Source organism: Bos javanicus, chromosome 6 (assembly GCF_032452875.1).
Source record: "Bos javanicus breed banteng chromosome 6, ARS-OSU_banteng_1.0, whole genome shotgun sequence".
NCBI classification, from domain to species: domain Eukaryota; kingdom Metazoa; phylum Chordata; class Mammalia; order Artiodactyla; family Bovidae; genus Bos; species Bos javanicus.
In genome coordinates this window covers 44,840,307-44,866,612 of record NC_083873.1, presented here as the reverse complement: position 1 = coordinate 44,866,612, position 26,306 = coordinate 44,840,307, and the positions used below count along the sequence as shown (strand labels likewise).

Genomic DNA, 26,306 nt, shown 5'->3' with positions numbered 1-26,306 from the left:
TGACACCGTAAGTCTCTCCCAGGCCGGGATGTCTCAAACCGCAGATGGCTGACTGGTGGGGAAAGAAGCGAGCAGCTGCAGGTCCCCTTTGGGAGCAAACTGTCAAAGCAGTTGTGCCTGAGGCTGACCTATCTTGACAGTGTCCACACATAGATCCTCTCCTTTTCAGGATTTGTTCCAGGTGTTTGTTTATATGCAAACCACTCTATTTGCTGCTGAAAATACTCCTCCAGAGCAGAGGCACAGCTGACTGTGATTCTCTGTGAGACAGCCCAGCGCGCAAGCACTGAAGCCTCCTCCGGGCGCCTCCACACTTGGGGACCACCAGGGTCCCTGAATACAGGCAGCATTGATCACTCCTGCAATCCCAGAATGAATCCCCCCCAGGATACATGCTGATTAGGAAGGGCCTCTCAGTTTTTCTGTCTGACTGTGGACTATTTTATGGGACTCTTCAGTTGCAACAGAGAAAACTCAACTCAGACTGAGTTAATCTCTTTATCTTTCTCACACACACATACACACAAAGAGATGTTTTGTTTCAATGAATAAATAAAAATGTCAGGGATAGTTTCAGGCATAGCTGGATCCAGGTGCTCAAGGTATCACCAGAATCCAGCCTTCTTGCAAGTTCTATTTTCCTCTGGGTGGGCTTCACACTCAAGCAGGTTTTCTCCTCACAATGTCAAGACAGCTGCCATGAGTCTCAAGCTTACAGACTCTGCTCCAAGTTGAACCAAAAAAAAGCTTCTTTTCCTCGCTAATTTCTAATGGGTATGTTGAGGCATAACTGATATACAGTAAACTGCACACATTTAAAGTGTACAATTTGATGAATTTTGATATATGTAGTCACCTAGGAAACCATCTCCACAATCAAAATAGTAAATATATCTATGACTCAGAAGTTTCCTTGGGCCCCTTGTAATCCCCTTTTATTAATTCTCCTTTTCCCGCATTCCCAAGTAACAACTGATCTGCTTTCTGTCACTTTAGTTTGCATAGTCTAGAGTTTTATATAAATGGAGTCACACAGTATGTTCTACCTGTGAGTGGAGGTCCAGGGTTACTCTAAGATTAATTGGCCCTTGGATTTCTAGTTTCTTAAGGCAGAAGCTGATCTGAGACCTTTCTTCTTGTTTAACATGGGTGCTTAGTGCTATAAACTTCTCCCTAAGTTCTGCTTTGGGTGAGTTCCACAAATTTCAATATGTTGTGTTTTCATAGTCATTTAGTTCAAAATACTTCCCAGTTTAGGAAATAGAAGTGCCATATGACCCAGCAATCCCACTGCTGAGCATACACACCGAGGAAACCAGAATTGAAAGAGACACGTGTACCCCAATGTTCATCGAAGCACTGTTTATAATAGCCAGGACATGGAAGGAACCTAGATGCCCATCAGCAAACAAATGAATAAGAAAGCTGTGATACATATATACAACGGAGTATTACTCAGCCATTAAAAAGAATACATTTGAATCAGTTCTAATGAGGTGGATGAAACTGGAGCCTATTATGCAGAGTGAAGTAAGCTAGAAAGAAAAAGACCAATACAGTATACTAACGCATATGTATGGAATTTAGAAAGATGGTAACAATAACCCTGTATGCGAGACAGCAAAAGAGACACAGATGTATACAACAGTCTTTTGGACTCTGTGGGAGAGGGTGAGGGTGGGATGATATGGGAGAATGGCATTGAAACATGTATATTATCATATGTGAAACGGATTGCAGTCCAGGTTCCATGCATGATACAGGATGCTTGGGGCTGGTGCACTGGGATGACCCAGAGGGATGAGATGGGGAGGGAGGTGGGAGCGGGATTCAGGATGGGGAACACATGTACACCCTTGGCGGATTCATGTCAGTGTATGACAAAACCAATACAATATTGTAAAGTAATTAGCTTCCAAAAAATAAATTAATTAATTAAAAATAAATAAAAGTGGTAAACAAATTATACTGAAAACATTACCTTCAAATATATTAAATGGAAAAAAAATACTTGCCAGTTCAATTGTTAATTTCTTCTCTGATTCGTGTTATTTAAAAGTGTGCAGTTTCATTTCACACATCTGGGAATTTTCCAGATGTATTTCTGTTATTTATTTCAAATGTATTTCCCACTGTGGTCAGAGAATATATTTGGTATGGCTTGAAACTTGTAGCAGTGTTAGTGATCCTTCTAGGTACTGTAGTATACCTGGAGTGTGAGCAAGGACGGACCTTGGCTGATATCTGTGGGCTGAGTCATTGGTCCACTTGACTGTTTCATGTCTCTTCTGCAGGAGATGTCTCTGGTGAACTTGAATGTATTAGCCAAAGTTATGACACTTTATGTCCACTCCCATTGCGTCCTCCTTAGACCTTTGTGTCTCCAGTTTCCCAATCTTACTCTTTCTTCTTCTCAACCACCTAACAGTTGGCAAAGGGCCAGGTAGCATATATTTTACACTTTGCTCAATGCTACCATTATAGTGCAAATGCAACCACAAACAACATGAAAACAAATGGGTATGGATGGGTTTCAATAAAACTTTATTTACAAAAACAAGCATGGGGCTGGATTTGAGTCTCGTTGGCCAACCCATGATCTGAGTCACTTGCCATTACCCATGAGGTTGTATATTCCCCTGACTCTACCTCTTCTTGTGCCATACAAAGTGGTTGACCAGAGGCAGTGCCCTGAGGCACTTCTCTCCCCGCTCCTTCCAGGGCTACTGCGTGGGGCTGTACGGTAGTGGTAGTCCATTTCAAGCCCACACCTACAAATCACTTCAATGAATCAGTGCATTGAGCTTGGGCTAATTCTTCCTCCTTCGGAGAGTTGTAGGGAAGCCCACATCAGGTGTGAGCTGTGAGCCATGAGAACAGAATCAGAAAATAGTGACAGGTAGCGAGAGGATCTGGGCCACTCGTTTGTGAAGCTTCCTTGCACCCTCTGACCCCGCTTCTGTCTGACCCCAGAGGTAACATTTCTTTTTTCAGTGTATTACCACTGGGTCTGTCTGTTCTATTGTTTGGTTGATTTGACACCTCCCAGCTTAAGACAGGCAGTCCTGGTCACATGGTTGCCTAAAGTCCCACAGTCAAGTATTCAGTTTCCATCAGAGCCCAGTTATGTGCCAGGAGCTGTGTTTTGAATGGTGTATAGTTTCCTTTCACAGACTTCATGACCTTGTTCCAGAACTCTAGGGGTGCGAGACTGCTATGTCTCTACTTTTGAGACCAGAGTTTCCATGCTGTATCTTTCTCTTGCACCGATACCTCTAGTTCCATGGGGTTTCTTGGTTACGTAACCCAAACAAGGATGCTTATCCTACTAAGTCCTACTACAGAATCATTTTATGCTCTGGGTCCCACTCAGAGCTAGAGACTTTCCAAGTCCCCTGATGAGTTGGATTCTATTGGTTTTCTCAAGTAAGACATGCTGCCTCCAGAAAAGAAGCCCATCAAGTTTGTACTTCTTTCTTGGTGACAGGAGGGCCAAGGTGTATTTTGGATGGACTGGCCCAGCCTGCCTCAGATCACTACACATCTCTGAAGTTTACCAATGTGGCAGGCCTCTGACTCTCTGTAGGGTTTTTCTCCTAGCCCCTACCATGTCCAGCTCTGGCATCCACAGTACTTCTTGCTCACTGGGTCAAATTCATATACTATCACTGATATGATGGACCAATGCATTGTTCTTCAGGATGGCTACACAGCCCAGGTCCCTTCAGACTATATTATGATAGAAATTAGGATAACTCTCAGGCAAACCTTATAAATTCAGAGCAAAACTGTGATTATGTCCTATAGCCCACCTCATGAAAATTCTAATCCTCCTTCTGGATCAATGTGGGAAAAAGCATATTCACCATATTAATAGCCACATACCATGTTCCTAAGTTATATTCCCACGTTGTGCCTATTTGCTCTAGTAAAGATACCCATTTAGCACATTAGCTGGAATTCTATTACTTGATTAAACTTGGGTGAAAATGGTGGTAGTCCCTTTCCATCCACCATTATCCGTCTGATCTCTGCAGGGGCCAAACTGGTGCATTCACTGGGAATATGATGGGGACCCTGATGTGCTGCAGTTGATGGGGTCTCAAAGATTCAGACACGACTTAGCAACTAAACAACAACAAAAAAAAACTGACAGGAGTAGGACCCTTTTATCCTTATAAGCCATTGAAGATGGCACTGATTTCTCCATACCCCTGCCCCAGGGTCAGATAGATAAAGAAATAGATATATCTGTATTTATAAAAATCTATATGAAATATATATACTATCATGTCTTGGGAGGAGTGGGGAGATGTTGAAATTTTAGGCGCTTCCACTTTGTGTTTACAGACAAGAAGCCAATGTGAAGGCTCAACCAATTGCTAAGTGTGCCTATTCACATCATACTTTCGGAAGCCAGAGAAATTATCAGTGGGTAGCTTCATGGACCCAATGTCTCACTGTGAAACAGACCTGCCCCAGGAGTCAATTTATCACATGACCTCATAGGTCTATGCTAACAGAGTTGCTTTTTGCCTCTGGGTTTCAGTGTCAAGTTAGACCTAGTATCCAAAACCCTTGAAATGTCTGGGTGTTCCCCCTTCCCCAGGTTACCGGAATTGATGGACATAGACCCTTGAGGAAAGATGATACTTGTTCAGCTGCTGCAGAATCCATCCTTTCAAGCCTTTTCCTCCAAGCAGAGGGTTCTGGGTCCAAGAAGTAACTCAGATCTGGAAAGTGGCAGAGGATTATGACTTTGTACAGAGGTGGCAGACCTCAGTTTTCTCTTGATTTTCCATATTAAACAGTTATCCTTGTTGTCTGCTTATCTAGGACCATGAGCCAGAGGAAGTGGTGGAGGTCTGGAGTAGCAGGGGGAGGGTGTGTGTTGATCACTAAAATAATAATCACTAAAATAATTCGCATTGACAGCACGAAGTTGCTCAGACCCGGTTCAGTCCTCATAGAATGATCATGTAGCAGATTCACAAATTCAGGCTAAAGGATGGAGTCAGGCTGTAATCAGCCTTTAAACAAAACAAGACAGCTTTAGAAGTCACTCGGAAAGTCTTTACATATGTTAATAGAGGGTCACCAAGAGGGTGTGTGGGGATGAGCTGACCCCAGGCAAATTCAAAGAAATCCTTGTTGTGGGGTCAGGTTGGGTTAACTAGATTTTCCGTCACCTCCCCCAAAACCACTTTTGCTTCTACCTCAGCACAGGGATAAACGACTCAGCACAGATCCAGTTAATTTGGTTAGAAGATACATGAAAAAGTTGAGGTTTATATTTTGGCCTCTTATTATTCTAATGATGGTGCCCAATTTCTTTCAGAACCACCTCTAGAGTCTAATACACGCTTTAAGCTTCCCTTCACCTTCTTGGCCAAAGATTAAAGGTTTTTTCCCTCTGTTTGGGGAAGGAGGGCAGGTGCCATTTAACTGATGTCCCTAGGAGAAATTTATCTTTGTTTCTTCAAAAAACTTCCTTCAAGTGTAATCCAGGAATGACATCCTCTTCCCTTTCTTTCCACCAGGGGAAGTTGGTCTTATTCTGTTGTTCTGGAAGGAGTCATCTTGGTCCACACGGCGCTTCCAGGACAGACCATAACCTGGGGCACTATTTTAGTAATCCAGCAGGGGACAGGAGATTGCAGGGAGGAGTACCCATCAGCCTCAGCTCCGACGGAGCCCCCACCAGATGTGACAGAAGAGGTCTTTATCCCTTTCCCAGCTGCCACCCACTTGGCATTCTCTCCAGACTACATAGACAATGGATGACAACCGGAAGAGGAGCGGTTCAGTCCCTGGGGGCTGAACGCTTTACTATAGCCATACAGAAGTATCAGCTATGTCTCCGTTGACATCATGACCATCTCCTAACATAAAAGGGCAAAAGACAAATGTTCTATGAATTCCACTATATGAGTTATCTAGAGTAGTCAGATTCATAGACCAAAGTAGAATGGTGGTGAGCAGGAACCTGGAGGAGAAGAAATGAGAAGCTATTGTTTAATGGGCACAGAGTTTCAGTTTTACAAGCTGGAAACTTCTGGGCAGTTTGGGGAGGGATGAATAGGCAGAGCACAGAGGATCTGGGGTATAGTGAAAATACTCTGCAAGATACCATATTGACTGACACATGATACATTTGTCCAAAACCCATAGAAGGTACAACACCAAGAGTGAACACTGATGTAAACTACGGACTCTGGCTGAGCATGTGTGTCAGCACAGTTTCACTGATTGTAACAAATGCAGCCCTTTGTTGAGGGATGTTGTCAACAAGGAAGGCTATGTATGTGTGGGGGCAGGTCTGTGAAGATAGCTTTATCTTCCTCTGAATTTTACTGCCAACCCAAAGTTGCTCTAGTAAATTGTCTTAATTTTAAGCCTTCCCCCCAACCCCACCCCACCAAAAGTTCTGAAGATCTGTTTTTACAGCAATGTGAATACACTTAACACCACCGTACTTTTAAAAATGCTTCTGGGGCTTCTCTGGTGCCTCAGTGGTGAGGAATCCGCCTGCCAATGCAGGAGACACGGGTGAGATCCCTAGTCTAGGAGGATCCCACACGTCGTGGAGCAATTGAGCCCGTGCACCACAACTATTGAGTCTGTGCTCTAGAGCCCAGGAACTGCAACTACTGAAGCCTTGTGCCCTAGAGCCCGGGCTCCACAACAGGAGAAGTCCCCACAATGAGAAGCAAGAGCACTGCAGCTACAGAGTGGCCCCTGCTGACCACAACCAAAGAAAAAAGCCTGCACAGCAACAAAGACGCAGCACAGCCAAAAAGAAGTAAAATTATTTTTAAAATGCTTCTGATGGTAGATTCTATGCTATGTGTTTTTACCACAGTAAAAAATATTTTTAACGGTCATCTAAACTTCACTTACTTCCAAACCCAGGTAGCTCCAAACAGTTAACAACAGAATATGCATAGTGATATGTATGAATCAGGCTGTGTGTGTGTCCAAGGCATGCCCATTTGCACACATGTGATTCTGCACACATATGCCTCACAATACTTTCAGGAGAGTGAAGTTGTGCGTGCCCCAAAGTCAAATGGAATAAAATTGGGGAGACCAGAAATCAGTGCTCTTGTGCTGGGAGCCATGAGAGTGGGGCAGTCTGCTTGAACTCAGCGGCTGAGGCAGAGTGGAGTGGGACTCCCAGGAAGAGGACGGCAGAGAGAAAAAGGAAGAGGCTTGCCCTTCACCCAACCTCGCTGTCCTCTAGCATCCGAGGAGCCACATTTATTTATTTACGGCAGTGACCCTCGGCAGAGTTTCAGAGGATACATCCGCAGTGTGGGCTTTTGTGAAGACTTGGATTAAGATGCAAATTAATGACCACAATTCCTGGCCCTTAAATGGCACCCCTTCCTGAAAGCCCTCAAAGAGCTGTCCTATTTGCTGTTCAACAAAATGCTTCTTTCTCTAACAACACTGTGAAGTATAAACAGCCACAAACCACTATCAAAAGAAAATGTTTTAAATACAGTCACTATCGCAGGTGCATTTGAGTTGGGAAATGTATTTGCTCCTATAAATTATTATCAGCTAGGTTTTCCCTTATTTTCTCCCTTTTTAAGCCAGCATAAAAATCCAGAGTAAGTTACCGTGAAAAGCTATAATAATGCTAATTTTGTTCCCATTTCCTGGCTTTTTCCCCCAGACTTGAGGCTCTTTATTATGACTGAACATTTTTTTTTCCATTAATCATACCCTTTCTCCTGGGCTCTGCTCTTTTGAAGTTGTGTTATTATTTCCCTCTATGACTGACTGTGGCATATTTGATGTTTCAGATCAACGCCTAATGCATGAAAGCACATTCCCAATGGCTACACTGTCTACCCTGTAGTTTAAAAGCTTCCCCAAATGAGTGGGGATGCGTCACTCTGAAATGTTCAGGGCAGCTTGCCCCGAGACCTCCTTGGGAGCAGGCAGGTCTGAAGCAGGGAGCGTAGGTTTATGAGGAGGTGTGAGTCTCAGGTGTCACTCACTGCCTATCTTCCTGGTCACTGCCCAGTCACAAGCGGCACCCACACGTGGGGAAAGCATCCGCTGGGGGCAGCAATTTCCTGCGCGTTCCCTTCATGTCCCCCTCCACGACCCCCCAGCATGATAACAGCTGCTTTTTCTTCAGAAGTGATCCCTGGGGGAACACTGATGCTGCTGAGCAGAGGCTTTGAGGGAATCTGAATCCTTGAGTCTGGATGTGAGAAAGACGGGGAGTATCTAACTCAGAAGTAAGAAATCTGTCAACTCTTTGTGGCAACTTTGTCCTGATAGCTCAGTTGGTAAAGAATCTGCCTGCAATTCAGGAGACCTCAGTTCAATTCCTGGGTCAGGAAAATCCGCTGGAGAAGGGATAGGCTACCCACGCCAGTATTCTGCCTGGAGAATTCCATGGACTGTATAGTCCACAGAGTCGCAAAGAGTCGGACACGACTGAGCCACTTTCACTTTCTTTCACTCTCACTTAGTGGGAGGCCTTGAAGGACCATTACATGGGCCTGAGTCCCACTCCCAGAGGGAGACACAAGTTTGTTTCCTTAATAAACACATTTTGGTGGGTAAAATCTGTTTATTGAATAAATGAATGGCGGAGCAAATGAAAAAGAGAGGAATGATTTGCATTAAGTCCCGCCAAAACCCTCAGAGGGAAATGCTCTCAGTAATGTCCATTTTATAGATGGAAAAACTAAGGGTATGAGAGGGTGAGCTCTTGTCAAGGTCACAGAGCTGCCTGAACACAGCTGATGGCCCAGTATTTGTCTTACTCTGAGAAGCTCCACTTTCCCTTCCAACCTTGTGCTCTAGCTCATGAGCCAAATTCCAACCTCCAAGTCCACTTAACTCAGGGGCCATCCTGAAGTATTTTTTATTTACAACTGAGTCACTAGTAAATGAAAATAGCAGAGTGGTATGGAGTAATAGGATTTCCCACGTGGCCCTAGTGGTAAAGAACTTGCCAGCAACGCAGGAGACATAAGAGACATGGGTTCAACCCCTGGGTTGGGAAGATCCCCTAGAGGAGGACACAGCAACCCACTCCAGTATTCTTGCCTGGAGAATCCCATGGACAGAGGAGCCTGGCGGGATACAGTCCACAGGGTCGCAAAGAGTTGGACACGACTGAAGCAACTTAACACACTCTCCTATGAGGAATAATAAGAATTAACATTTGTATAGCACTTACAAGGTGGGGGCACTCTTCTAAGCCCTTTCTTGCATATATATAGTTTTTTACAATGATGTGTTAGTTTCTGCTGTACAATGAAGCGAATATGCTATATATGTATATATATCCCCTCCCTCTTAGATCTCCCTCCAAACCCCAAGTTGCACCCATCCCACTCCTCTAGTCACCACAGAGCACCAAGCTGAGCTCCCTGTGCTATACTGCAGGTTCCCACAAGTTATTTATTTTACACATGGTAGTGAATATATGTCAGTCCCAATCTCCCAATTCATCCCACTCCCCCTTTCCACTCTTCCTGTATTAATTCATTAAGTACTTTTAAAAAATTATTTGAATCTTCACATCCCTCCTCTGATGTTGGGTTAGGAACTGCCTTTACAGGTGCGGAGACTGAAGACAGTACGTGGCTTGTCAGCAGGAGGCAAAGACTGGACTAGGTGCTGGACAGTTTGGCTCCAGACCTGGTGCTCACTGACTGTGCTGTCATCTGTGATGGGGGAGGCGCTCCTGCATGTTCCCTCTACCCCCTCATGTGGCTGAAGAAGGTGAGGACCGTTCCTGCCTCTTCCCAGCAGGGCGAACACTGTCCCTCCCCACTTCCCCAAGTGAGGAGAAGCCACGGCAGAGGACTGGCCCTGACATACACATGGTGCCTTTGGCTCACACCCAGCATAAGCCTGGCTCTCTAGTTCTCTGCACAGCCCACAGACTCTGCAGCCCACCATTCGGTTGTTGTGGTTTCTAAAGCAGGTTTCTAAAGCAACCATCCACCTGAGCCAAGAGCCCTGGGGAGTCCATGCTTGAATCCCTGGTAGCATCTGGAGAAAAGACCTCGTCTGTCTCATCCTTCTGCCTCTGACCTTGTCCCTCAGGAGAAACTGGGTCCTACAGCATGATTTACGGTTCTTGCTCAGAGGTGGGGCCTCCCTTCGACCTCAGGGGACCTTCTTGGCTTCAGTGCAGATAAAGACAAGAACCTGAATTTTTAGTATTTGACTTGTGTGTTTTCAGAATGTGTGTGAGCCCCTTGAGACCAGTTATCACAGCTTGTTTATCTCTTAACCTCAGAACCTAAAAACAGAATCTGCCTCACTGAGGTGTTCTACTAAAGACAGCTGAATAAGTGAATAGATTAATATAGGGGCTCGGTATATTTGATTTCATTTCATCACTCTCTCCAAGTGATGACTTGGAAAAACATCTCGGAAGTTTCTCCCTTCAGGATACGACGAGGCACATGGCGGTGGAGTGCACCATGGGCAGGGCCAGAGTGCCTGATACAGCTACAGTCAGAGTCGCTCTTCTCTCTTCTCTTTCCCCTAAGAAGTATCTGTATACATTAGTCCCAGCAGGAAAGAGACATCACATTTCTATGGAGGCAATTGAGGAGAATTTAATGAAGAGGTTATTTATAAAGGTGTGAGTAGGATTAAAGGAAACCCCTAAGGGATGGTGAGCAGCAGCAATTGCTCTGCATGTCTAAAGGGGTAAGGATGGGATGGTTCTGGAACCCACAGGGAAAAAGAGAGAGGTGTGGGCACCAGCCACTGCCAACCTAGGGCCTGGAGGGGACAGAGCTGACTTGATCTCTGTCTCCTCCCATCCTTCAGTCTCCTGCTGGTTACTCCTACTGGCTGGAGCTGAATAGAAGCAAGAGGCATCCCAGAGCTCAGGGCAGGGTGAAGAAAGCAGATGTCTTAGTCCGTACGAGCTGCTGTAATAAACTGCCCACAGACTGGGAGCTTAAACAGCAAACATGTATTTCTCACAGTTCTGGAGGCTGGGAAGTCCAAGATCAAAGTGCTGACAGATCCAGGGTCTGGTGAGAGAACTCTTCCTGGCTTGCAGATGGCTACCTTTCCTTGTGTCCTCAAGGAGGCGGTGGAGAACAGAGACAGAAATCTCGTGCCTCCTCCCCTTTTTATAAGGATACTAATGCTGTTCACTGGGGCTGCTAATGAGCAAATCACCTCGCAAAGCCCACGTCCAAACACTACCATGTTGGGGATGAAGTCTCAGCATACGAATCTTGGGGGATCACAAACATTCGGTCAATAGCAGCTATGAACCTGGAGGAGCGCTTCAAACCTTCAGCCCAGTAAGATGAATTCATTGATAAAAGCCTCCTCTATTGAAAAGACAAAACAACATTTTGAAAACCAGTACTCTGATCCATCTCCCTTACTTCCCAGCGAGGAAAGTAAGGTAGAAAATCTGATATTGAGCTGATTCACATTGCAAATCTGGAACCTTAACTACCTGATGGCTAATTCCTAATTTGTCCTCAAGGATACGCTTCTAGCTTTTTCTTGGGGCCATACTTCAGAGTCACATGCTCCTCTAAGCACTGGTGTTTGTAACCACTTGCTGATTTTTCGTGAGAGGTCTCTTAAATCACCTGCTGTAACCCACTGCCTGGCCAGGCTGATGCCTCTGAATTTACGGTTCCAGTTAAAGTCACATCTATGAAGGGGGAGGGAATGAACAGCTCTCCCATCGCTTCAAGCCCCCAAATTGATTTGGCACTCGAAGTCACTGTTATATTTTATACTGAGTCTTCTGAATCAGTTCATTGAATTTTAGCTGTAGCTATATAAAATCCTCTCCAGTGAAATTATTTGGCCATATTGCAGATGGTTCTGCCATGATCTATCAATGCCACTAACTATAAGCAATAAAGAAAAAAAAAATCTGCCTTCTTCTCATTATAATGGATTTTCTAAACTCAGATTGAACCTTGGGAGACCCTCCTTCCTTATCTTTTTAATTTTTAAAAGGTAGCATTTTGTATTTTTGTATGAAACATGCAAGAACAGTGGTGGCAAGTTTTGAAGATTTCCTATGTGGTGGAAATATTGCTGGGGAGATTCAGAAAATCTTGGCTTGGATTCCTTGGAAGGAAAAGGTGGGTCTGGGGAGGACTCCTCAGTGTCCAGTTGGACTTGAACAACTGTGATTTAGTGCAGAGCAGGGGGGAGGCATTTGTAAGCAAACAGCAGATATGAAAACCCAGCTGGGACTCTTTCAATGAATTAGTGCATTGCTCAAGGGGGAAAGTTGGCATAATGTCTCCGACAGTTGCAAAAATATATATTATTGTCCTTCTCGGGAACCTGAATCCCAAGTCAGAGAGGAAGCTATTGAAGTGGACTTTGGAAAATATTACAAAGTAGCTTAAGTGGAGGAAGCAGATGGCATCACAAGGAGGAACTGATTCACAACTCAGGGAAGAAAAGCTGTGAGTACATACGAATACATGCCATGCTATGCTATGCTATGCTAAGTCACTTCAGTAGTGTCCGACTCTGTGTGACCCCATAGACAGCAGCCACCAGGCTCCCCCCTCCCTGAGATTCTCCAGGCAAGAACACTGGAGTGGGTTGCCATTTCCTTCTCCAATGCATGAAAGTGAAAAGTGAAAGTGAAGTCACTCAGTCGTGTCCGACTCTTAGCGACCCCATGGACTGCAGCCTGCCAGGCTCCTCTGTCCATGGGATTCTCCAGGCAAAAGTACTGGAGCGGGGTGCCATTGCCTTCTCCTACGAATACATAGACATCACAAATAATTGTGTATCTAACATCCAGTCTTAAACTCTAAGAGTGTATCTGGAGTTAATATAAATGAGACTTTTAAGACAAGTCTTGAGGCTGATGATGAAGCTAGAGTCAGTATTAACTCACCCAAAAAAGGTGGCAGAGAGAAAATTTCCACTCCTCACCATAAAGTAGCCACATGTTCACCAGTACTGTGGTTTCTTTAGACAACCTTTTAATATGTCTGTTCCATTGTCAGGGAAAGCCCTTTAGTTAACTGAGATTTTATCCTCTATTATTATTATCATCTATATAATGTCATATACAATGGCAAGTCAAGCAAAAAGATTTTTTTAAGAAGAAAAAACTTTAGAAGTGTTGCAACATTTACACTACTTTTGTAATTAGGGAGGGGGAACCCAAGATCTTTTAATTGAAAACAATTTTATGTTTGAATTATAGGAAATTTGAAGTAAAAAATTTAGTCCTCATTCCTTGCCAACCCAGCTAAGTGTATACCACTTTAAGGACATATATGAAGACAACAGATTCTCTCTATTGGTTTAGGTTCTTTAATTGCCAGCAACAGAAACTGATTTGATAATTTAACTAAAAGGGATTTACCCGAAGGATACTGGGGACTCACAGAATCTCCAGAAAGCTGAGGAACTGCACTACAAATGGGAGGGATTCCCTAGAGAGGTATGCAACCAAACCATGACACCATCTCATAGAGGTGTCTGGTCAGTTGGCTGGAAATCAATGCTGTATGCTTGTACCTGCATGTCTTGTTTACAATCCAAAGTCCAAGAGAAGAGTGTGATTGGCTAAGCACTGATCATATGCCATGCTCTGACTGTATTAGGTCAGGGACAGAAAGGACCTGGCTTCAGAGTAAAGTCTCCTAGAATGAGCATTTCAGTGGCAATTCCCAAAAGCAATGAAAGCTGCTTTGTGTATGCTAACTCGCTTCAGTCATGTCCAACTCTTTGCAGTCTTATGGACTGTAGCCCACCAGGCTCCTCTGTTCATGGGATTCTCCAGGCAAGTACTGGAATGGATTGCCACGCCCTTCTCCAGAGCACCTTCTCAACCCAAGGGTCGAACCTGCATTTCTTTCATCCCCTGCATTGGCAGACAGGTTTTTTACCACTAGCATCATCAAGATGCTGTGGGACAACCTCAAAACAGCACAAGTCCACTACGGAACCCAAAAGAAAAGAAAGCAGATTAGAAGTTCCTTTTTCACAAAAATATTTTGTTACTAAAATTCTTCTATGTTTTTGTATGGAAAGGTGCTTGGCCTTCTTTCCTTTTTCCCTAGAACCGTGATTCTCAAGTTGTGATCCCCAGACCAACGGCATCAGCACCTCTTGCTGTATGAGTTTCCTAGGGCTGCCATAGCAAATTAGCACAAACTGAGGTGACTTAAAAACAGAAATTTATTCTCTCTTGGTTCTGGAAGATAGAATCTGAAATCAAGTTTTTGGCAAAACCATTCCCCTCTGAAGCCTTCTGAGGAAAAGCATCCTTCCTTTTCTCTTCCTAGTTTTTGGTGGTTGCTGGCAGTCCTTGGTGTTCCTTGGCTTGTAGATGCACCATTTCAACCTCTGCCTCCATCATCGCCTGGCTTTCTCCCTGTATTTCTGTGTCTGTGTCCCTTTTCTTCTTATAAGGACACCAGTCGTATGGAATTTAGGGCCCACACTAATCCAGTATGACATCATCATAGCTAGTTACATTTGTGGTTACCCTGCTTCTAAATCAGGTCACTTTCTGAAGTTCTGGGTGGATATGAGTTGGGGGTGGGGATGGGGCAGTGATGAGACACACTATTTAACTCTGAACATCAGGGAAATGAGAATTCTCAGAAATTCAAATTCTCAGGCCTCAGCCTAGACCCATTGAGTGGTAAACTTTCCACTGAGTGGAACTCAAGAACCCGTGTTTAAACAAGACCTCCAGGAGATTAACAGAGCCCCCTAAAGGGTGACAATCATTGTCCTGGAAGGAGGTGCACCAGCATCTCCCAACTTCAGCATTCAGTCTACAAAGAAAACATGGGGAAAAATTACCATAAGGAGAAGTTAAATGTCTGATGGAAGAGAGAGTGCAGTACAACAGGAGAGCAGGGATGTGGGGCTGAACTTGGAAGCAAGAGTGGATTTGCACTTGAACACTAACGACATTGCCAGTGGTTGTCAGCTAATGTGCATTTGTCTGCTCAGTTGCTCAGTCATGTTTGACTCTTTGTGACTCCATAGACTGTAGCCCACCAGGCTTCTCTGTCCATGGGATTATTCTGGCAAGAATACTGGAGTGGGTTACCATGCCTTCCTCCAGGGGATCTTCGCAACCCAGGGTTAAAACGCATGTCTCCTTTGGCTCCTGCATTGGCAGACAGATTCTTTACCACGGCAACACCTGGGAAGCCCCAGAATGTATTTATACTTACCCCAAAAATAGTCACCTTCATAGTCATCATCATCATGAACCACTCAAATCATATATGGCAGAAAACAAAAGTCATCACATTAAAGCTCTCAAAATGTGTTTATTGGAGCTAAAGGATGGTCCTTCTACCTTGGCCATCGATTTCATTACTTTAAACTTTATTTTTATTCCTTAATGTTGTTTCTTTCTTCCAAAGAAATGAAGGCTTTCCTTAATTACCAAAAGAAAAAGAAATAATATTCTCTCTTAAGATTTCTGCAGTCTTATTCCTCTGATTAGGGCTCTGTTGTTTCTCTTTAATGCCAGTAATTGATGTGTGGTACAGACTCATTCTCAGGGGTTGGTTGAATTGAATTTATGTGATGTGAAGGTTTTGGCTATTTCACTATGATTAAACTTTTATGCTACATATCAATCAATCTATCAGTCAAAAAGAAATTTCAAGCATATTCTCTGTGCTCCAACACTGTGTTAAGTATTTTTGGAAAGAAATAAGAAGGTACATACAGAAATATAAAGTAGCCTCTCATGCATGCCTCCCCACCCATCCACCCACTCACATACCTATAATCCGTTAGGAGGCAGTGTGTGTGTGTGTGTGTGCTAAGTCGCTTCAGTCGTGTTCAAAGGAGGCAGTGTAGTGTTTAGGAAAAGTGATGAATTTGGTATCTGAAGACCTTGGATATGGTACTCCTTTCTTCCTGCTTCAGAATAGCCTATGGACAGGATATTTACTGCTCACTAAATACCACGTTTTTCCAATAGTCATATATGGATGTGAGAGTTGAACTATAAAGAAAGCTGATGCCGAAGAATTGATGCTTTTGAACTGTGGTGTTGGAGAAGACTCTTGAGAGTCCCCTGGACTGCAAGGAAATCCAATCAGCCCATCCTAAAGGAGGTCAGTCCTGGGCGTTCATTGGATGGACTGATGTTGAAGCTGAAACTCCAGTACTTTGGCTACCTGATGCGAAGAGCTAATTCATTTGAAAAGACCTTGATGCTAGGAAAGATTGAGGGCAGGAAGAGAAGGGGGCAACAGAAGATGAGATGGTTGGATGGCATCACTAACGCAATGGACATGAGTTTGTTTGTTTGTTTTAACTTATTTATTTTAATTGGGGGCTAATTACTTTACAATATTGTGGTGGTTTTTGCCATACATTCATATGAATCAGCCATGGGTGTACATGTGTTCCCCATCCTGAACCTCCCTCCCACCTCCCTCCCCATCCCATCCCTCAGAGTTATCCCAGTGCACCAGCCCTGAGCACCCTGTCTCGATATGAGTTTGGGTGAACTCAGGGAGTTGGTGATGAACAGGGAGGCCTGGTGTGCTGCGGTTCATGGGGTTGCACGGAGTCGGACACGACTGAAGCGACTTAGCAGCAGCAGCAGCAGCCCCCTGCTTACAGTTAAGCAGAGTCATGTGACTAATTATGGCCAATAGGTGTGAGCAGAAGGGACATGTGTCATTTCCAAGCTGGAGCATTTAAGAGTTAGTATGTGACCCTCCTGCTTTTTTTCCTCGTCTTTTGCAGCAAGCTCTGAAGACATACACTAAGACACTGTAACCAGCATGACCTCTCTCAGGCTGAATCTCTGAGTGACCAAGTGGAGCAGAGCCTCCCGCTTACTTACAAGACTGAACAAGAAATTAAGTCATGTTGGTTAAGTCACTGAGATATGGTTTTTTGATAATGATGTTGCTTAGTCGATTCTGACCAAAAGAGCCACTGATCTAAATTTGATCAATAAGTTATTCTCCCAGAATCTGAGCTTTGAGTCAGTGCCTCTTACATGAATGATGCTGTGAGAACATTCATCAAAACTGTGATGTGTTCATTAGACTGTTCCTGCTACAACACTGGTATCACAGTACCCCCTGTCCATCAGGGTTCCATTTACTCCTGCCCACCTCCCAGCTGGGCTGTCTAGATTTCTGTAGTTCTGTGGTCTCTTGACAACCCTCCAATAAGTTCACCTTTGCTTCATTTAGCCAAGGTCTGTTTCTTTTAGCCTTGGTGAGGTTCCTCCCCTTGGCTTTGATATCAGTGATACTGGCCTGCCTGTGCCCCTGCTCACACTCAGCGCTCCTCTTCTACCAGCACTGTCAACCCCACAGCAAGAATTACCTCAGAGGCAAGCCCCAGAAAAAGCCTACAATTAGACCCGATTACCCTTTACCCCTAGAGTACTATCAGGACCCATCTCATTTCCTTGGACAGCACAAAAGAGTACCAGCCTCCCAGGCCATTCCTCAGTGATCTGATTTCTATACATCTCTGGGTATTTCCTGATGTGACTCAGAGCTGCCAGCCCTTCCCAAACCCCAGGTTCTTCCAGCATGCCTCTCAAACTCATACTTGGTCAGCAGCAAAACCCCACTGTCCTCAGCCTCTTCCATTATTAAACCCCACCTTTCCCTGAGAATGTGGTTTCCCTCAAGCCCTCTGCTGTCATCACTGGTTTTCTCCTGGAGGCATGGAGTATCTCCTCACTGCTCCTTCTAAGACTACTGATTCCATCCTACCCCTGCACCCCACCTCTTGCAAAGTTTTCAGCCTGCTGGAAGCACATCTACCCGCTCCCTGCCTATTGCATTCACCTACCAGCCTCCATGACATACCCCTCAGGCAGTGAAAAGTCAGCTAGCTTGACTAGTATTTTCTCTCCATCACTATTTGTCAGCATTCTCAGAGGCTTTGCTACTAAACAGTTCATCCAACACTCTGGCCTCTCAATTCTGTCTTCCAATTGTCTTTTTTCTCATCCTATCTCAGCTACCCGTTCCCAGAATCATGCTGTAGACCTTGATGTGATCAACAAAGCCACCCCCTCCAAAATGTCTATTTCAAGAAGTAGCCCACTCTCTGATTACATCCTATCATCTTTCCAGCTCACCTTCTATTATCCTAACTCCAACCAAATCTTCATTTTCACTGGCCCTACAAACTCTTCACTGCCCATCCCTTGCCTTGTGTCTCCACTTCCCTCCTGACCCATCCCTACTGTTTCTCTCTTCTATAAGTCCTCTAGAGAAGTATCACAGTGGTGAACAGCACAGGCTCAGGGTCAGACTGCCAAGTTCAAGCCCTGGCTCTGTCACTTACTAGCTGTGTGCCCTTAGACAAGTTCCTTAATCCTCTGGGCCTCAGTTCGTCACCTCATAGAGGGAAATAAGTATCTTTGTCATAAGGTTGTTGTAAATATCAGAAGGGTTACTGTATGGCACCTAGTTTGTGGTGCATAGGAGCCAATATATAAGTGCATGTTGGATAAATTTTTAAAACTCCTCAATCATTTTTATAAAAATAGCATCCTACTGCCTTCTGCCATGTGGCAAAAAGCAAATTTTTGGTTAAACCCAATTCTCCATTTATTTTATACATGTACCTTAGCAGGTCCAAATGGCTAGAGAAAAATACACGACCATATTTAATTTTAAATGTATGAATTTATGATCACATACTTTGGCTTCCCTGGTGGCTAAGTGGTAAAGAATCTGCCTGTAATGCAGGAGGCATGGGAAATGCAGGTTTGATCCCTGGCGTGGAAAGATCTCCTGGAGGAGGAAATGGCAACCCACTCCTGTATTCTTGACAGGAACATCCCATGGACAGAGGAGCCAAGTGGGCAACAGTCCATAGGATCGCAAAGACATGGCTGAACAACTGACACTGACTGGCTAACCTCATATGGGCCCAGAATCCTACCCCATTCTCTAACCAATACATTCTTCCATTCTCTTTTTAAAGCATTCTCCCCTCTCCAAAATATCTCTAGCACCTCCACCTAGCCTTCAGCTAATGACTTTCTTTCTCCTTTCACAGAGAAACCAAAACAACTAAAGAATTTTCTTGTAATTTAACCAGCATATCAACCAAGCCATCTGAATCTACATCTATCTACTCTTCTGTTCAAGCGAACCCTTCCTCTTGGGCACTGGAATCCATACTCTTTGCCTATAAAAGACTTGGTTTCTGTAAGTATCTTCTTTCCCTGAAATAGAAATTTCTCCCCATCAGTGATGTATATTTCCATCAGTGTAAAAACATACTTGAATATTGTTCATCTTAAAAAGAAAAAAAACTTAAAACCCTGCCTATCCATACCCCCTACTGACCCATTTCTTCCTTCCCTTTTAAGCAAGTCTTTTAAAGAGTTGTCTGTATCAGCTGCCTCTACCTTCTCATCAATTCTTCCTTCCTTGATACTCCACTGAACTTGCTCTTGTCAAGGTGGCCCAAGATTTCTGGACTGATCAAAGCCAAGAGATCTCGGCTCTCACGTTACATGACTAACATCGGCAACTTGCGAGAGCGTTGCCTTAGTTTTGAAGCACCCTCTCTCCTTGGCCCCCCAGGGCATCACTCTCCTGTTGCTTCTCCTTCACTGGTCACTCCTTTTCTGTCTCTTTGGCTGCCCCTCCTCTTCCTGATCTCTGAAAGTTGAGAATCCCAGGTCCTATTCAGTTTCTTGGTTTTTTTTTTTTAAAAGACTTTTATTTTGTCTAGAATTTGTTCATGTGATTTTGGAGTCCTTGTCATCAACATGATATATATTTCCCCACCCCTTAACTTTGTTGCTGTTGTTTAGTAGCTCCGTCATGTCCAGCTTTTTTTGAGATCCCACAGACTATAGCCCACCAGGCTTCTCTGCCCATGGAATTCTCCAGGCAAGAACACTGGAGTGGGTTGTCATTTCCTTCTCTGGGGATCTTACCAATTCAGGAATTGAACCGGCAACTCCCACATTTCATGTGAGATCTTAGCTTCCTGATGATGTATAAAACCCACATTGGAAGGTGAAGTCTTAACCACTGGGCCACCAGAATTGTCCCAGTTTCATGGCTTTAAGTGCCAGCTGTACATTGACGACTCCCAACTTTGTGTCTTCAGTTTCCCTTCTCCCTTGAACTCTAGACCCATGTGTCTACTACTTAACTAAAATCTGCATTTTGATATCTAATAGCCACCTTGAACTTAAAATATCTAAAACAGAGCTCTTTTTGTTTACTGCCCCTTACCCCAACCCTGCTCCTCATATGTCTTTTCTATTCCAGGAAATGGTCCCATGATTAACACAGCTATTTAGGTCAAATATTTTGAAGTAAGCCTTAATTCTGCCCTTCATCTCAGTTCTATATCCAATCTGTTGGCAAACCTTGCTGGATCTAACTTGAAAATATACCCAGAATCTGATACCTCCATCACTACTAGTCTGTGCTAAGCTGCCACCATCTCACCTGGATGACTAAGGAAGCCTCCCTGCTGGTCTCCTTCTACCTCTACTCTTTTCCTCTAATCCATTTTCCACACATTCAACCAGTGTGATCCTTCTGGTACAAACACCATTTCATTTTACTCTTCTACAAGAGCTTCTCATTCTATTTGTAAGAAAATAAAAAGACACGAAATTCAAAGTTCCTGGTAATCTGACTGTATCTCTGTCTATATCAACTGTCTACTTAACCTATTAGCAGCGTCCCTTAACTTTGTTACCAGGGAACAGTTTTGTGGAAGACAATTTTACCATAGACCAGGAGGTTTCAGGATGATTCAAATACATTACATTTATTATGCACTTTATTTCTATTATTATATCAGCACCTCAGATCATCAGGCATTAGATCCCAGAGGTTGGGAAACCCTGGTCTAGAGCATACCACCCCGCCCTCATCTTTGCCGTAGTTCAACCTCTCGCTTCATTCAGGTCTTTGTTCACATGTCATTTCCTAAGATCGTTTATCTAACACAACATGCTCCCTCTATCTCATTCAATTTCAGTACTAGACAGTTTCCAAAGATGGCTGCCATGGATTCTGTCCATCAGAAGGTGGAGTCTATTTTTCCATCCTTGAGTCTGGGCTCATCTTATGACCTACTTTGACCAATGAAACACACAGTCGATGTCAGGGTGCCCATTCAGGACTAACCTTTAAGAGTCTTGGGAGCTTCTACTTTTGTTTTCTCTGGGGAGACAAACTGCCGTGCTGTAAAGATCAAACTGGACCATTGAATACCATATAGAGAAAGAAGACACATGGATGAGCTTTGAGGCAACAAACAAACCATACAAACAAAGGAATACATTCTTGGATCTTTCAGCCTAGTCTGCTGCCAACTGAATGTGACCAAGTGATTGACCCCAGCTGATGCTACATGGAGCAGAAAAACCAGCCACCTGAGCCCTTCCCAAATGTTGACCCACAGAATCATGAAAAATAATAAAACCACTAAATATTGTGTTTAAAACCACTAAATGTTGGGATAATTTGTTACAAGGCAATAGATACCTGAAATACTTTTTAATTCCTCACTCTGTGCTATAGATAGAGTCTGTCCTCCTAAAATTCATGTGCTGAAACCTCTTCCCCAACGTGATAGTATTAGGATTTAGGGCCTTTGGGAGGTGATTAGATCATGAGTGCAGAGCTCTCGTGAATGAGATTAGAACCTTATGAAAGAGATGCCAGAGAGCTCTTTTGTTCCCTTTCCATCACGGAGGGACACAGAGAGATGATGGCTATCTATGACCCAGGAAGTGGGCTCTCACCAGACAGCAAATTTACTAGCACCTTGATCTTAGACAACCAGCCTCCAGAACTATGAGAAATAAATTGTGTTAATTATTAGCTTCACTGTCTACAGTATTTTTTACCATATTTTAATGGCATTTTGTTATAATAGCCAGAACAGACTATGGCATTGTTTATTTTCTTCATAGCAATTATCTCAGTAAGAAATTACACAATTATCACTTTATCTGTCTGTTGTTTATTATCAGACTCTCTCTCCAGAATATAAACTCTATGAGTGAAAGGACTTTGTTTTGTTCACCACAACATTCCCAGTGCTTGGAGCAATCCCTGGTCTATTTCAAGACCCAACAAATGTTTGTTGAATAAATGAATATACTAAGAACCTGATTGTAGTATAAACCCTGACAGTTGGTGGGATTTTTTTTTTTCTTTCTTGTCATGCAAGTACCTGCTATAGGCTTTGATTACAGAGGCATCCACTTCAAAGAGAAGGCCATTTCAAAGATGGCAGTCTCCAATAACACATTGCCAGCTATGAACTAGATGAAGAGCCAGGCCACCTCACTGACTTTTCTTGGTTGGTTTTTGTAACTGACCCATTGGGCTGCTTGTTTTTTTCCCTCTCTTTCCACTCTTATGTTTTAGATTCATCAATAAAGAGTCCTCAAAACCCAAGGCCACAACCCAATAAAGAGTCCTCAAAACCCAAGACTATCACCCTTGAGCCCAATGAAAATGCAGAACTCGAGGCCAGTGTTCTCTCTCTCTTTCTTTCTCTCCCTTTATTCCTTACAATGCTGTGTGTGCTTCCAGGTGTGCGCTATAATTTCTAGCTTCTGTTGACTAATAAATCTTTATTTTTTCAAAGTTTCCTGATAGTTATTGCTGATGAGTACCTTGCAATTATATCAAGAACCCAAGGGCCAGTCCAATCACAACATTGGTTATTGAAAGGCCAAGATGGACACAAAACATTGATACATCAGCCTTCCTTTTCTCCCCAAATCATATCCATTTTCATGAAAACATTCTCCTTTAAATTCCAACATCCAACTACATTTGCCTTTTAAACCAGAGATCTCTAGTCACTAGTAAAATAACAGGATTTTTTTTTTTTTTAAGTCCAGAAAATACTTTGAGTCAAGGTCTGCTGTGCATTTTAAGATGACATGGACATATTACCATTCACTGGATAGTACAGAACAATCCTGTGGGTGGGTTAATGACAAAGTACCACTTCGTCCTCTCTCTTCTCTGGATAGACTTCTGGTGCCACCAGCCCCTCCCATTTAAATACATAGAAGTCCCCACATTTAGGATAAAACATCCAAGCAAGGGCTGATAATTCCTTATTAATTCCTGAGATCACACCAATTTTTCCATCAAAACATGAGAAGAGTCCCTCTTTGTTAGTCATCAAAGCTCCTTTTCTGGCAGTTTTCCTCCCTGACTCACTGGCCCTCACCATGCAGAAGACATCGGACACTGCCTCATTGGGGAATGCTTTCCTCTGGAATAGGTTTTATTGTGATTTCTTTCATGCCTGGTTGGAACACAAAGTCATAATTAGAACGAGCCTCTTCTCCCAGATCATTGCTCTGATGCTTCTAAATTGGTTTACACAGTCCTATTTCTTTCTAAATGAACTAGATCGCTGCCTTTCTGATTGCAGATGTGTGAGATTGATCAAGGGTCCCTGCCACTTCCCTCTGAAGAACCTTTTCCCCCGTGTTTTCAGGTACTTTGTCCTATACGTTCATTTAGGGAGCCGCATTGCTGGGCTGTAATTTAATTTTTCTAAATTTAGTTTGTAGAAGGCTCACAACCAGTGGAAGGGGATTACAGTTTACCAGGAATTCACATTTAAGCAAAGGAAAGTCCTCTCTGGGGATCTGGATTTATTTACGGAGTCTGGGGACCCAAATGAAGACCAAATAGACTGAGGAGCCACACTTCCCTGCTGCAATTTAACAGTCTCTTAAGCACAAAATCAAACACAATATAAATAAAGTGGCTCAAGTGTTTCCTGAGTGTCTTACCTTAACTTCTGCTGTCTTCTGTCTTGCTGTCCCCTAGATGTCCCCAAAGACCCCCTTCTATCTTCTTAAAGACCTGTAGCTTTTTAAGGAGAAACAATTGCATCTCCTAAAATGCTTCCTGATGACCTTAGAAGCAATCCAGCAACGCAGAAAGTGAAACTACTAAAAGCAGACGTGTTGACGATCTTGATTAGAAAAGGGACTAGTTGTGGGCAATACCTTCCTGAAAACCTTTTATGCACCTAAACCTGTACTTGACATTATGGGAAAAAAATGAAGCGAGACCATTTTATAGCTGACTTTCTGTTAATAAAGAAGTTCAAAAGACAAGACATAATACAGCAGGGTAGTTCAGAGCATGCGCTGTGTAAGTCAGCTGGCCGAGCTAGAATCCTGTTAGAATACTTAGCCTTTCTGTGTTTCCTCTCTTGAAAGTCAGAGACAATGAGAGTAACTACTTCTACATAAATATTCTACATAATAGAATTATTATAAGGATTTAAATGAGGTAAGAAATGTAAACAGCAGGGAGTCTGACATGTAGTAAGTGGTTTCTATTTTATATAGATATGGATGTGTGTGTGTGTGTGTGTGTATCCATACAATATAGAAAATAACTGTTAGAAGGGAGGGGCACATATACTGCTACCAGATTCAGACACAGGAGACATTGTTTGCAGATGGAGGGAATCAGGGAGGCTTCCTGGAAGAATGACCAAGACATTGATGCTTACTTGATATTACATTTGCTTCATCTATTTCCCTGCCCTGTAACTGAAGTATGTGTGAAAGAGCTGAGTTTATTGGGTCCCCTCCTCTCCTGCTGCAGTAAGAGAAGGCTGCCCATTCCAGGTGCTGCACTACAGTGGTAGAAAGGCCATCCGCCTGGGTACCTTGAGTGCTGGTATGCAGGAGGAATGTCTCCTCTAACCCAAACACTCAACACAACCCCTACAATGGATGTGCAGCAGGAGCAAAATAGAAACCTTTCACATGCTAAGCTTTTGGCATTTGGGGCTTAATTTGTCACGCTAGTGTAATCTGATCTGTCTTTTGGGGATTTTTTTTGACAGCACTGAGTCTTTGTTGTTGCACACAGGGTTTCTCTAGTTGCAGTGGCTTCTCTTGTTTAGAGCACACGGGCTCCAGTTGTTGTGGCACGGCACGTGGGCTTAGTTGCGGTGGTGCACAGACTTAGTTGCTCCATGGTATAGCCAATCCCCTGGACCAGGGATTGAACCCGTGTCCCCTGCATTGGCTGGCAGACTCCTGACCACTGGACCACCAGGGAAGTCCACCTAATTTGTCTTGACTAAGATTCTATAGAACATATATGTCCTTGTATAATATACATACATGCTTATTACCCTTATACATGTAACCTTATGCACATGTAATGTAACCTTATACGTATACGTATGCGATGGTGCTGAGCCCGAGAAAAAGAATGGAAAGAATACAGCTTATGGGACAAATATTTATTTGATTGGAAAGAAAAACTGAGGTCAGATCATGGAGGGCCTTAAAGAGTTCAGACTTTAATCCCTAAGACAGCAAGGAACAATGAAGTATGTTTCCTGGGAAGATTACATTGGGTGGGTTGTAGCAGTGACAGCTCTTTGAAGAGCACGACACTTTCGTGAAGTCCAATACTTTCAGGTGGTACCTGCTTGAGCCAGAGTTTTCCTCCTTTTCCCAAACACTACAAGTGTGTTCTGCGGGTCAATATCAAAAAGAATTGGGTTTTGTGATTCCTACAATAGAAATTTTTGTCATGATTCTTACCCATCTCCATAAACTCTCCTGTCCACAGTAGCAGGAACCTTCTCTGCATTTGCTACAGGAACTGGGACAGCATCTAGGTGTGGCAGCTTCTAGGAAGAGTGACCCCAAACTGTCACACTTCTTTTCATCGAGTGGAGGCATTGCTGGTGAGCATGTGTCTGGAAATGGAGTGATCTTTAAATACCTCCCTCTACAACCAAACTGAAAAGGAGGTATTTGCTATTATTGTTGCTTATTCGCTAAGTCATGACTGACTTTTTGTAATCCCATGGACTGCAGCCTGCTGCTGAGTCACCAGGGAAGCCCAAAAGGCGGCATACTGGTGCCCAAAGTGGGAAACCAGTTTCCTTATGTACACCAAGAATGCTGGGTTTTGTACTTTTTTTTTCTGGAAACACTAAAACCTATTATATTTGTTAAGGTAATTCTAGCTAGTGTAACAAATAAACCCCAAACTGGGTAATGGTTCAAATATGGTAGCCATTTATTTCTTACACAAAATCTCAAAATGGTATTATTGCTTGCTAAAGGGCTTCTCTCCGTGTGATGATTCAAGAACTCAGTTTCCTTCTAACTTATGGCTTTGTCATCTCCAAGCTGTGATTTCCAAGACTGCTATGCTAACCTTCATCAAGCTGGCAGAAGGGAAAGAAAATGAAGGGTCATGTATGCAGGTTTATGGGGTCAGGTCTTGATGTGGGACACAACATTTCTGCTCACATGCCATTTTCCAAAACTT

General features: G+C 43.4%; 1 long non-coding RNA gene across 1 annotated transcript; it reads right to left on the bottom strand.

Moving 5' to 3' along the window:
* Positions 1-2,161: 2,161 nt before the first annotated feature.
* On the bottom strand, positions 2,162-24,114 carry LOC133250082 (uncharacterized). Its single transcript, XR_009737223.1, has 3 exons — positions 23,783-24,114; positions 4,615-4,733; positions 2,162-2,861 (listed from the first exon to the last, which is right to left on the bottom strand). It is a non-coding gene; the product is annotated as an uncharacterized LOC133250082 (long non-coding RNA).
* Positions 24,115-26,306: the final 2,192 nt, after the last annotated feature.